The 13156-nt window shown below is 50.1% G+C and overlaps 1 non-coding gene across 1 annotated transcript; it reads right to left on the bottom strand.

Annotated features, from left to right (window-relative positions):
• Positions 1 to 12711: 12711 nt before the first annotated feature.
• On the bottom strand, positions 12712 to 12783 carry TRNAT-CGU (transfer RNA threonine (anticodon CGU)). The gene has a single exon. It is a non-coding gene; the product is annotated as a tRNA-Thr (tRNA).
• Positions 12784 to 13156: the final 373 nt, after the last annotated feature.

The following is a 13156-nucleotide window of genomic DNA, read 5'->3' on the forward strand; positions in this document are numbered from 1 at the left end:
GCTCCAAGGGCTTCTCTCCTAAACGGGTAACACTATCTTTGCTTTTACTCCTTACTTTCAGGTACTTCTCCTTTTTGTGGCCACTGGACTGGGTTCTTTGGAAAAACAGGCATATGGGGGAAAGAAACAAGTTTTCTTGAAATTTTGGTTTCAAAGAAAGCTCCCAACCAGAATAGGTTCATGAAGAGAACAGGCCCAAGTAAGACCTGACTGCATCCAGTGTCCCCCGAGTCAAAAGAAGCACCTGAGGCACCACACATAGGAGATAATTCTGATCCATCAAGGTCTGTATGTCCTGACCTGTGTCAGGAGCTGTGTCAGAGCAATAGCTATTAATACACATTAGTGTGCTGCACACAAGTGTTTGTATATAAAGGACTGAAGGAGAAAAAATTATGCAGAGGTCTATAACGGCATTTGTAAATTTCTCCCAACTGCGAAAGAAATAACGCTTATTTTTCATGGGCAATGGCTACAAAAAATTGTGCTGAAAACTGAGTTTGTTCGTAAAAATTTCATGGGAAAAGAGCATAAAAGTTGTGTCAGTCTATGTACACATATACAGAATGTAGACTCCTACAATGCTACATCAGAGAGAAAATTAAATTCTAAGCGGCTCAAAAAAACACACAGGAAGATTTTAATTTTCCATTTGCTTTTATAGACCTTAGCCATGAGAATACTGTTGCCACTTGGCCTTTTTCTTTAATAGAGGTCAATATCATTGACTTTTTACAAGAGAGAAGTAAAAAACATCTCTACGTAAATCAAAAAATTATGAGGACCCTCAAAATAGTTCTAAGAACTTAAAATGCAATATAACATAACACAGAAGGGCATAGAAGTTATAAATACGACGCTATACAAGCCAAGAGTAATATACACACCCGGAGCTGTATATACACCGTGCCCAAAGAAGGAGCACAAACCAGTGTCTGCAGACGTGCAGTGTGCCGAATCGAAATCCGACAAATAATAAGGAACTCCGGAATGCTGGGTGGTAAAAACGCTTAGGTGAGTAAGAGAATTTCCGGTAGCCCGGCTGCTCCGTATGGATGTGACTAGATTTACTAAAAAAAAAAAAAAAAAAAACCAAACTAAAAAAAAGGGGGGGAAATAAAGGGAAAAAAAAAAAAGAGAACAGATGTGTTTTGAGAAAGCGAAAGCGGAGGGAAGGATGCACATGGTCCTGCGGGAGCGAAACCGAGCGCTCGCTCCGCCAAGGCAGGGCCGGGCACAGCCCGTCCGGACCGCCGCGAAGCCGCGGGGATGGCCGCCAGCACCGGTAGGACGCGCACGCTTAAGGCCCTTTCCGAGGCAGAAGAATACAAAATGCACTTACGGTTCGCGGAGAACCAGCTCTGTCCTCTCCCCGCGGCGAGCCGGGCACCCGCCGGCGCCAGCGCCGGGCAAGCCGCGGTCCCCGAGGGCCGCCCGAGCAGCGCCCGCCGAGCCCCCGGACCGACCCGCCCGGGCCGGGCCCCGCGTCCCGCCCGAGCGGCCCCGGGCAGCGCCAGCGGCGCCGCCGCGCTCCATCTTCGCCCGCTGCGCGCCCGGCAGGTCCCGGGAGCCGAGAACTGGGACTTTGTAGGCCAGTTGAAGACGTGAACCTCTCATCTCGCCCGCAAAGACCCAGCCCTCAGCTCGCCCATCAGGCGCAGGCGACCACTACTCACCGCTATCTTTAACTGAACCCCTTTTTCTGGCCGGTGCTCACCGCCAGCGCAGAGCCCCCGCCCCGAGGCCACCGGGGACCCGCCGGAGCAGGATCATTCCCCCGGCCGAGAAAGGCAGCGATCCGCGCCGCCCCTCCCCGAACTTGAGAGCAGTCCCGGTCCCGGCTCCCGGAGCCGGTCCCGCACCTCGGGCCGGGCCCCGACGCCCATCGTGACTCGGCACCGCTGATCCCGCTCCCGCTCCTGCGGGAACTTCGTGCGCGGAGAGGCGAGAGCGAAAACACCACACGGACAGAAAATCCCGAGGCCCCTCCGTTACCTGCTCTGAGTAGTGGGGGGGGGGCACGGGAAAGGGGCTCGTGGGCCCCCGCCGCCGCCTCCCCGCCCAGAGCCGCAGGTCCTCGGGAATCCGCACGGGAAGGGCTCGGGCTGAGCTACAGCTGAGCGGGGAGCGGCGGCGGGCGGGCGGCCGCGCTCCCCGCTCCTGCCTCCCGCAGCCCAGGGGCTCGCAGATGGGTATTTAAGCCAGTATTGATCACGGTGGGTTTTTTCCTACCCTTCCTCTTTGCCCTTGCAAAAGGCAAAAAATAAAAATTAATAAATAAAATGCGTTGCCACAAGGGACGTTGCAACATTTCTCTTGGCTTTTCAAACGCGGCGTTTGCCCCAGCAAGATTGAAGTATCCCGACACAAGAGCACCAGAGAAGTAGGCGAAAGAGGGGAAAAATACCAAAACCACCCAAAAGCAGAAGAAAAAAAAAAAAAAAGCCAAAATCCAACACCCAAAGCCATCAAACCGGAGAGAGACTAGCTGCTCCGTGCAGCGTTGCGGTCCCGGGCGGCGGGGCTCCCGTCCGGCGAAGACACGCGTCCCTCAAAAGTTCGCTCCACGTGTTGCGGCCGCGTCCCGGGAGGGTTGGCGCGGCCCGGCGCACCGGGGCGGTGCGGGCTCGCTCCGCTGGTCCCGCGCCGTTTAAGGAAGCGGCCAGTCCCCACCCCTGCGCCGGGCAGCTCCCGCCGCAGCCCGGCCCGGCGGCTTCGGCAGATCTCCCGGGCTGCCCTCCCCACCCGCTGCCCTCCGCGACACCGCGCCGGCACGGCCGGCTCCGCACGGGGCAGGCGGTGGCTCCGCGGTCCGGAGCGGCCGCCGCGCCCCGCGCAGCCCCGGCCGCTCCCGCCCTTCCCCGCGCTCCTCCCGCCGGGGCAGCCCCGCGGCCCCGCGCACCGAGGGGGCGGCGCGCCCCCTGCCGGCCGCTCCCGGCGCTGCGCGGAGCGGGGGTCGAGCCGGGCCCGGGGGGGACAAACCCCGCGGACAGACCCCGCGGACAGACCTTGCGGACAAACCCTACGGCCAAACCCTGCGGACAGACCTTGTGGACAAACCCTACGGCCAAACCTTGCGGCCACCCCGGCATCGCTCCGCACCCCGCACGCACCGAGGCTGCTCGCAGCCAGCATCTCCCTACACTGCTCCCTGCACATCTCCCCGTACATCTCCCTGCGGTGCTCTATGGGTATCTCCCCACGTCTCCCTGCACTGCTCCCTATTTGTCCAGCCTTCCCCGCACACCTTGAAGTGGGCATGGACACCTTGTGTGTATCACAGGTATGTCAGAGGACATACCCTGCCCTTCCATGTGTTCCAAGTCTCTTCATTTACATCTCCAGTAAAGCTGGGTGAGTACACCTCTACGACCGAGATAATCTGGGTACAAAGCATAGCTGTACCCTGATAAATTGTGTAGTTTCTTTACACTACACTCAGTTGTAAATATGTTTTAAGAAAATGCCACATGGACCTGAAAAGGTTTTGGCTTCTTTTGGGTGACTTGTGTGCTCATGAATTATGTAATTGTATGCTCATGTGTGACGTAATTGTGTGTTATGTGTGACGTAATTATGTGCTCATGCATGAGGTAATTATGTGCTCATGCATGAGGTAATTGTGTGTTCATGCATTAAATAATTGTGTACTCATGCATTAAATAATTGTGTGCTCATGCATGACATTATTGTGCCTTCATGCATGTGGTAATTTTGTGTTCATGCATTAAATAATTGTGTGTTCATGCATGAAAAAAATCAAAGCTAACAGCCAGAGGCCTCATCTTTTAAATCTTTGGGTTCAGCACCCAATGCACCTCTCTGCCATCTACACCGCATTTTTTTCCTGTATCTATATTGAAGACAAGGCAGCCCTGTGTATGCATTGTTATGGATGTGGCAAGTGACTCTCCCTGGCCTGTGTGGATAGAATGCCAGAGAGAGAACTTGAACTGATCTGCCACAGAACTGCTCTCGATCAACACTGTGAAACCATCCTCAACACAGAAGAACTTGTTCCTTGGCTAGAGGCCTGATGAATATGTAGAGCCAAGGAACATGTTGTTTAAAACTGATAGTAGAATGCAAAGTGAATCATGGGCCATGGGCGAAAAGGTTGGAAGAGGGACAGAGCTCTATGAGCCTTTTGAAAATAAGGCATTCTGGCAGAAGGTAGAAAAAGAAAGAATTTCTTGACCATCTGGAAGGGTTCTGCAGAAATGATGCCTAGAGAGTACAGTAGAAATTAAGACTTCCCAAAAAGGTGTAAAAGACACTAACCTTTTCTCTGGTCAAGGGAATAGATGCTGTAGAAATCCCTTGGGTTGAACAAGAAAAGGCCTCATCAGCTTTTAGGAAATAAGAGACTGCTACTCTTACAGGATGCAAGTTACATCTGCCCACTTCACTCTCATTTTAATTTTTTTTTTATACTTTTTTTCTCGGTCTCAATCATGTAGCTGCTTGAAACACCACAGAATAATTCTGAGAACAACAAATTCACAGCAAAAAAATGTACCTATGTGTATGGAAGGAAGAGCATGAGCCAGGGAATGGAGTTCCTCCCTAATTGAGCTGATGGCACATTGCTTCTCTGATGTCCTGACCAACTGCTTAATTTGCTATTTTCAGCAGCCTCAAAACATGTTGCCTCTTGTCTTGACCTGGCCCCCACTAGTACTGATGTGAAGCGCCACTTAATTTTCACGAGAGCAGAGCGAGACTTTCACACAACAGTTTTGCCCAGCAGGAGCTCTTTTGCAGGGAGCCTGATCCCATGGGACGTGCTCAGCTGCTGGCAGCCCATTCCCACTGATGCCCCTGGCAGCCCTGTGGCAGTCACAGGATAAGGCATATTTCAGGCAAGTCTTCACCTGGCAGCAGGTACTTCCACACCTGAGAAGGTCGGGTCTTAGGACTTCATCTCCTCTCATAAATGGGAGGCTGGCTGCCCTTCCTGGTGTGCAGAATCCCTGTACAGGGAATGCATGAGTACACCCCTGCCTGGATGGGAGCTGGGAAGAGGATTAGGTCTGCATAGAGTTCAGATGTAATCACAAGCATATCAAGTTATAAAGCATCACAACTTACACAATTCTAAAAATAAACATAACCAGTTTCTTTCAAGCTGTTTGGCAGGCAAAAGGTTAATATATTAATAACGTTTGACCAGCAATAGCCCAGAACAATAACTATGGAACAACATATTCTGTCACTTCTGAAAATAGCCCTCTTTGGGAAAAAACCCCAACATTTTCACAAGAACCACAAACCAGATGGAGTAGCTTCTTTAAAGGTGTTCACAAAATGGAAAAATGGAAGCCAGGTGTGAAGCTTCCAAAGTCAGGAGGGATCTTCTGTGGATGGGAGAGTGCCCTGCCTGCTGCTGAGTGGGACATGGACCCTGTGGATGGTGCTTGGTCCAGTTGAATGAATACATGGACTAATCTGAGTCTGTGTTTCTCAATCCTGCCTGTGCCTATGCAGTACCTTTCTCTGCCAGTAGAGATTAACTGATTTGTTAACTCCTGTGTGTGTTACTAAGCAGCATGTGAGCAAGAACGGCTTGTAGCCAACAGCTTGGTATTTTGGCATCTGACCTTGTTGAGAAAGAGAGTGGATTGTCAAAGACATTAAACTTGAGCACAGTGTAACAATAGGAACAGTTGAAATCCACTGATGGCACAGGATGAAATTCTGGTCTTCACCCACGAATATGAATCCATGCCAGAGACAAGGGTCAGATCTCTCTCTCTCCCCATCTTTTTTTGTTTGTTTGGTTGGGGTTTTTTAGCCAGAACAGTAGGAATAGCAAGTTTGTGATTAGACGTTCAGAAATGTGCAAATACGATGTACTGCAGGGAGCTGGCCTGATCCCATGTACCTGTGCAGCAACACCAAGCAGCCAGGCTCATTAAGGATGCATAGGAAACTGCAGTCCCTCCTCTGTGATCCCTCCTAGAACCTGGTGGTTCACCTCAGAGCACCCATGTAACACCAGTGAGCTGCAGCCCCCAGTCACTGCCCAGACATGCTCTGGTTCTCTGCTCACTGGCCAAGGCTCTGCCTGTCCAAAGAACCTCTGGCAAATCATGCATGCAAGAGGAATGCCCTACCAAAAACTGGGCCTTCATATTTAAAGCATATGTGCATATATTGGAGAAAGGAGAAAATCACAGAACTAATGAGCTCTGATTAAGCTCAGAAATAATGGTTTCCTGCTCAAACACTGAGCTCTGTCTCTTCTTAGGACAATACCTCATCCCCAATTGTGTCTATTAAAGACAATTACTGGGGGAGACAGATATGTGTAACCAGATGTGGAAATAACAGTCAGTGCCATATGCAGTTTAAATTCTTTGGGCCTGAACAAGTTACATAAAAAAAAATTGGGTATGTGTGTTTGTGCATTGTGGAGCAGCTGTCAATGGGGAAATCCCCTTAGCCCACTTTAATCCTACGTTCCACAATCCCCAGGGATTAAACAAATGCACTAACATTATTTACTGTAATGCTCCCTCCCTGGGGGGCTTCAGTCCATGAAATCCACTCCAGCATTTGCAAGTTCCAGTTGTGAAATAGGCTGTGCACATTCTATATTTGGTAGCTCACAAGTACTCTGTCAGTTGGGCCCAGAGTGATGAAAGGACAGGAGTCAGGAATTCAGCCCAAGCAAGTCTCAAAGGGACCAGGCTCAGGCTTGGAGCTCATTTCTCACTGTGCAGGTCTTGCACAGGCACTGAGGCATTGCAGTGACTGCTGAGAGGGGACAGTGATCACAGGAATCTACAAGATGCTTCCCTAAAATTAAAGATGCTGCCACAGTATGAGTCCTCCTATCTATACTCTGGACATATGAAATGAGGCTTTAAACCCAGAGTCACCAGTAAGGCCTCACACACCTCCCACTTTCCTTTTCCTTTGATGAAATCAGTGCTCAAACTTGGGTACAATCCCTGTGAAATTAGTGACAGGGATTCCCCTGATCCAGATGCATAATCCTCACAGTCCCAATAAGGCTGTGACAGTGCAAACTGCACACCACTGAACTCTTGTAACCATCTGGGTTCAATTGATAGCCACAATGCCCAGCAATAACACAGACAAGATTCAGGCTCCCAAAGACCCTCTGACATACTTGCAAGGCCAGCTGATTGCTCCATCTCTTGCTTAAGCTTCCTGTCCAAGTTTATTACAGCTTCTTCAAAGACAGTAAACATCACATTCTATATTAGGCTGTCCTTGCCTTGAATTCATATACAGTTTAAATTCTTTAACTTGGGTGATTGTACCTACTCAGCACTAGTTTGAAGCACCACTGCCACAAATGAGCTGGCAAGGCAGAGCCCCAGAGAGCACCCTCTGAGGGAGCCACTCCTCTTAGTGCAGGGGATGGTTTGGCCCCGTGTCCTTCAGACACAGCAAACAGTAAAACTTTAGAGGCAAAGAAGTTTTACAGAGTAGCTGAGGCTGAACCTCTGGAGGTCACCTGGTCCCACCACCTGCTCAAGCAGGGTCACCTAGAGAAGGCTGCCCAGGGCTGTGTCTGGATGGCTTTTGAATTTCTCCAAGGATGGAGACTGCACAACCTATTCCAACATCAGTCCTGCTCACCTGGAAAACTCTTCCCTTAATTTCGAATGGAACCTCCTGTGCTTCAGTGTGTGCCCTTTGTCTCATCCTGTTTGTTGCTGAAGCTTTTGCACTGACCTGGTGTCTCAGGCTGGCCTCTGAGCCTGGCTTTGTCACTGTAATCACCAGGCCTGTGCAGCTGCACTGTGCAGAGTGCAAAGGCAATTCCTCTCCATGACATTCAGAGAATTGCTTAGGTTGGAAAAGACCTTTCAGAGTCCAACATTAACCCAGCACTGTTAAGTGCCCCACTAAGCCATGTCCCTAAGCAACACATCTTTTAAATCCCTTCAGGGAGGGTGACTCAAACATTTCCCTGGGCAGCTCTTTCCAAGGCTTGGCATCCTTTGGGTGAAGAAATTTTTCCTACTATCCAACCTAAGCCCTCCCTGGTGCAACTTGAGGCCATTTCCTCTTGTCCTATTGCTATATTAATCCAACACCTGACTCTGCTCCCATGGCACTGCATTTACAAACATATCATTTCATCAGCTCAAATAGATTTTTTTTTCCCAATTTACAGAAAGATCATCACAATAAAAGCTATGCTCATGTTACTGCTCTTCATCCTGCAACAGCTTGCTCACTACAGTGAACTTCCTTCAGTGGTAAAGGCAAGCGTGTATACAGATAAAGAGAACCCTGCACACAAACCTTCCAGGCCTAGGCTCTGATACTCTTTCTAATTTTTTCTCATATATTTTACAGCCAGGAACATAAGAAAGTGCCTGAGAGGGAGTCAGGGAGAAGAGCAGGGCTTCTGTGAGCAGCAGGCCCTGTGCTGCTGAGGTTAAACAGGCTGCAAAGAAGGGATTAGTAATCTCCCATCCATCCATCTTGCTCCTCCTTCCCTGCATAATTGCAGGTCATTTGAGACACACTGCCTGCAGTGTCAGCTGGCATTTTCTGGGTTCCCCAGAAGCAGTAGCTGCCATTCAGCACCACTTTCTTAATCTAAAATCTGTTTCACAGGTTCTCTGGGGAAGCTGAGCACTGCTCTGCCCTACACCAGCATGGCACTGAGGACTCCCAGTCCCTCTCGTGGGTGCCCTCGGAGCTCATTCACAAAATCCTGCGGCTGTCATTCCCACTGGCACCCCAGGCTCTCAGAGGAGCAGCAGCATTGCTGTGCTGGGCCCTCCATCCTTCCTGGTCAGGTAGGAACACCTTGACCTGTCCATTAATATCGAATTACAGATGACAATAGCAACCTTGGGGACCTGTGTAAGAGCTGCTACTCCTGTAGTAAAGCAAAAGTACAACTGGGTTCCTCACAGGGGAGCTTCCCAACTGCTCCCCTCACACTTCTGGAGAAGAGGACACCAGTAGCTCTGTCCCTTGAACACAGAACAAGGATTGTCACTCTGTCTTTCCTACAGTGACATAAACAGAGTTTTCAAGGGGAAAAAATAATTCTTATTTCCTAACTGACTGTCATTTTTAAAATTACTGAATTCTGCAGCATTCAAAGGATTACTATTCACATACACGTACCTGCTCCTCTGGCAGAACAAATCGAGTAATTTCTGTTTCTGCTGGAGCTTTCAGCATGCAGACAAAAACATTTTTTATTCATCAGTGGTAAAAGGCTACAGCCATTTGACTTTAAACACAGACATGCTTCTGGGCTCTCTTCCAGGAAGTCTGTGTCACCCAGGCTTTAGATCGATATGTTTGTCTGCAAAGTCACCCTTTTGATCTGTAATTTTTCATTTTGACACAAGAAATGCCTTTTGGTCAAACTTCAGCAGTCCATTAAATTCCAGGCATAATAGAAATGAGAATCACATTCCTGTAGCCATGTGAAGATTTCCACAGTTTGGGGTTTATTTACTCATGGGTTAATTTACTCTGCCATATATTTGGGACTCAGACAATACTGCAAATACTGTTCTGTGCATCATCTGAGCTCACTGCTTCCTGCCCAGTCTGGGGTGGTCTCACTGGCACTGGCAGCTTTATAAAACCCTTTGTGTGTTTAGTTGTCCAGCTTGCAGGAAATGTTGTTGAGGTTTTGGACTCAGCACATGGAGCATCCTCCCACCCTGGTTGTGCTGTTCTCCTTACAAAGAGGGGTCTGGGCTGCAGGGACAGCCCCCCACAATGGGAAGGCAACTGTGCCAGCCCATGGCCCAGCTGGCTCAGCCTGCTCACCCCTGGCACACCATGCTCTGTTTGCACAACCCAGCACAGGCCTTTTCTTTCCAAGGTCAAGGTTTCAGGGTTTGGGTGGCTGGGTTTTTTTCCTCTCTCTTCTCCCTCCCCCCTGTTTTTTTTTTTTTTTTTTTTTTTAAGGTGACAGCCATCCCATGGAAGAATAACCCAAAAAGCAGAGAGGTGGAAAATCAATCCAACACATTATTAATGGGAGAAGAGGGTCTGCCCAGCTTTTGGGCCAATCCCCCTGCCTGGCTCCACTCAGCAAGGTCCAAGCAAGGCTTTCCAATGATCTCAGTGCTATTTCTGACCCAGACACAGCTCCTGCCATGTTCCTAACACCCTGTCTTTGGTTGCTGAAGTTTGACCCAAGGGAGGATGCAACAGACACTCAGGAGAGTTGCAAAGTGCTGAAAATGTTCATATAATCCAAACAAACCCCATTACTTTCAATGCCCATTCACATCTTACCTTTAAAAAGCAAACATTTTCTGTCAGCCTATTAAAAATACATAACTCAGAAATACTGCTAAAATTGAAAGTTTACAAGAAATACTGTTAAAATTGATTAATTTTTATACTTATTTTAAAGCAGTCAGGAAAAGGTCTGGATTCTGAATAACTGGTTTGTCAAGCAAGAGAGGACAGGGAATTCTGTTTTTAAATGTGGCCAAGATTTCCAGCAGTAACACATCTTTTAAGTACTTTAATTGTAATATGGTTTTATTAGGTAATTAACAGGGGCTTCATTTTAATCCTCATTTAATAGCTCCTCATTTCATAGAGGTGTTATATTCAGAGAAAGGCAGTTCAGTATTTTCTGGAAAAAAAAAATCAAAGATGTTAAAGCAACTCAAAAAGGCCACCTAAAAAATTTTATGTTTTCAGTCAGGACTTGTGTCCAAAATAAACAACTTTTTCCTCAACCCACCAAAAAACCCTAAGCCAAGCCCATCCCCAGCACAGCTATGATCAGATCATAAATGCCTTGATTAAAGTTCATTGGCTGGCACTTCAGGACTTTAGCTACTAATTAAAGCCAAAATCAAATTTATTGCCTGAGTGAGAAGAGGGGGTGGGAATTTGGGAGGTGAGCAAACACGTGACCTGCCCAACACAACCCTGCCCTGGAGACACCAACAAGGGCAGGATGGCCCACACAGAACTGCCTGTCCCTGAACAGAAAGGATCCTGCTGTGGTGTTGTTCCAGAAGTGAAGATGCACAACAGCAATCCTGGGCCAAGGCTTTCCCATGGGCCTCTCCCTGGGAATTCAGCAGGAGCCTGTGCAGGACCTTCCTCACAGACACCTGGGAGCTAGAAGGGAATATTCCAGTTCTGCAGAGACTGAAGTTAAGCAACTGGTGAGCTGCCTGGATGTGTTATGGCCACAGAGAACAGCGATGCCAGAGCTTTATTAAAATACCTGGTTCACAGTCCTGGGTTCGTGGCACACGTTTGGGCAGGACCTGACTGCTCGACTTTACAGGATGGGAAACCTGCTCCAGGGAGAACCTCAGTTTCACAACTGGTTTCGACCAGAAACAAACCCACAGAATTCTGAAAATCTCTGCAAAAGCAGCAAGATGGCTTTTGAACCAGTAGAAACATTTTGGTTTGACATTCCGCTGTGAAATGATGTAGGGGGAAAAAATAAATCAAAAGAAGGTGTTTCAAAGCTGGAACTTTCGTCCTCAAAAACCTCCAACAAAGGTGATGGGATTTGACAGCACTCTATTTTGCAAGTAAAATAGTGTCTGCATTTTTCTAAACAAGTTCTAAACTGCATTTCCTGCCTTTATATCAAAACACACTACAGCTTGTTTTGTGGCTTGCTAATAACATCCTGCACAACCATTTTGTACAGACCTCCCCAAACACCTCATGCACACACACTTCCAGTCCCTGCTGAGAAAGGCAGACAGCCTCCTGCTCAGTCAGGTCCTGGCCAAGTGTGGCACGGGAAACAGCAGAACCAGCTTTTTCTTAAGCATCAAAGGAAGCAGCAAGTTGTTTCAAAGAGGCTCCTCTGCTCTGCCCAGATATCTGGCTATTGCTGATTTTGCAATACAATAACTCTACTCTTTACATATTTCAAGCTCTCTAAAAGCAGCAATAACCAAAGTGATGTTCTACAGAGGCAGCAGAAATGCCCTTGCACATGTGTCACGCTTTGCACAGACTGATCAGGAACCAAGCAATTAGGGTAAATTCTGGCATAAATGGTACAATCTCATGGAAAGGGTGGTCAGACATTAGAACAGGCTGCCCTGAGAAGTGGTGGAATCACCATCTCTGAAAGGGTTAAAAGTTGTGGATGTGGCAGTTGAGGACACGTTTTAGGGGTGAACATGGCAGTGCTGGGTTAATGGCTGGACTCGATGATCTTACAGGGCTTACCAATCGCATGATTTTAACTGCACTAAGCACTTCCTTATTCCAGGATTCAGCCCGTGTGTCTGTGAGAAGTGAATCAAACCCAGCACGTACAGAGAAAGCACCAGCAGGAGGACTCCTCACATCGAGCGCACCTAACACCTGCCCTGCAGCATCACAGCGCAAACATCTGCTTTGTTTCAGCTGTGATTCACCCAGTCCAGGACACAGGTCCCGAGGCAAAACGCCGAGAAGTGTCTGCAAGGATCTGGGGTGCCGGGGGTGACACCGGGGCCCCGGGGACTGCTCAGCCACGGGCTGCCCGGTGCCACCCGCAGGCTCCCGCCCTATTCTGCAGCACAGACACGCGGGACTCGGGGACCGGACCCGGCCGGCCGCACGCTGAAACCCCCCCCGTAGATCCGGAGCTTCCTCGCGGGGATCCGGGGCCGGATCACCGACACTGACAGCAAAAATGAGCCGCAAACGAGGCGGCGTCCGCGGCCTCCCCGCGGCGGGGCTGCCAGCGCACCGCGCTGCCTCGGCAGGCACGGACGGGGTTCGAACCCGCGATCTTCGGTTTACGAGACCGACGCCTTACCACTTGGCCACCGCGCCCGACGGGCTGGCTGCACCCGCGCGCCGCCAGTGGAAGGCAGCGAGCGGCGCGGCCGGGCCGGGCGGGGACGGGACGGGACGGGACGGGACAGGCCGGGCCGGGAGGGCGGCCCGGGGCGGTGGGACCGGGGCGGGGCGGGGCGGCCGCGCCGTGCGGGGGCTCCCGCGGGCACGTGCGGGCGCGGGGCGGAGCGCCGGGAACGGGAGCGCGGGCGGGCCCTGCCCCGCCTGCAGAGCTCGGCATCCCCTGCCCCGTGTCGCTGCGGCGGCGCTCCTCGGAAAGCCCTTCCCGCTGCCGCCACCCCCGCCGTGTCCCCGGTGTCCCCGAGCGCCGCTGCTCCGACACCGCGGAATCCCCGGTGAAGCTTTGCTT

The sequence above is a fragment of the Molothrus aeneus genome, chromosome 26 (assembly GCF_037042795.1).
Source record: "Molothrus aeneus isolate 106 chromosome 26, BPBGC_Maene_1.0, whole genome shotgun sequence".
Taxonomy (NCBI): domain Eukaryota; kingdom Metazoa; phylum Chordata; class Aves; order Passeriformes; family Icteridae; genus Molothrus; species Molothrus aeneus.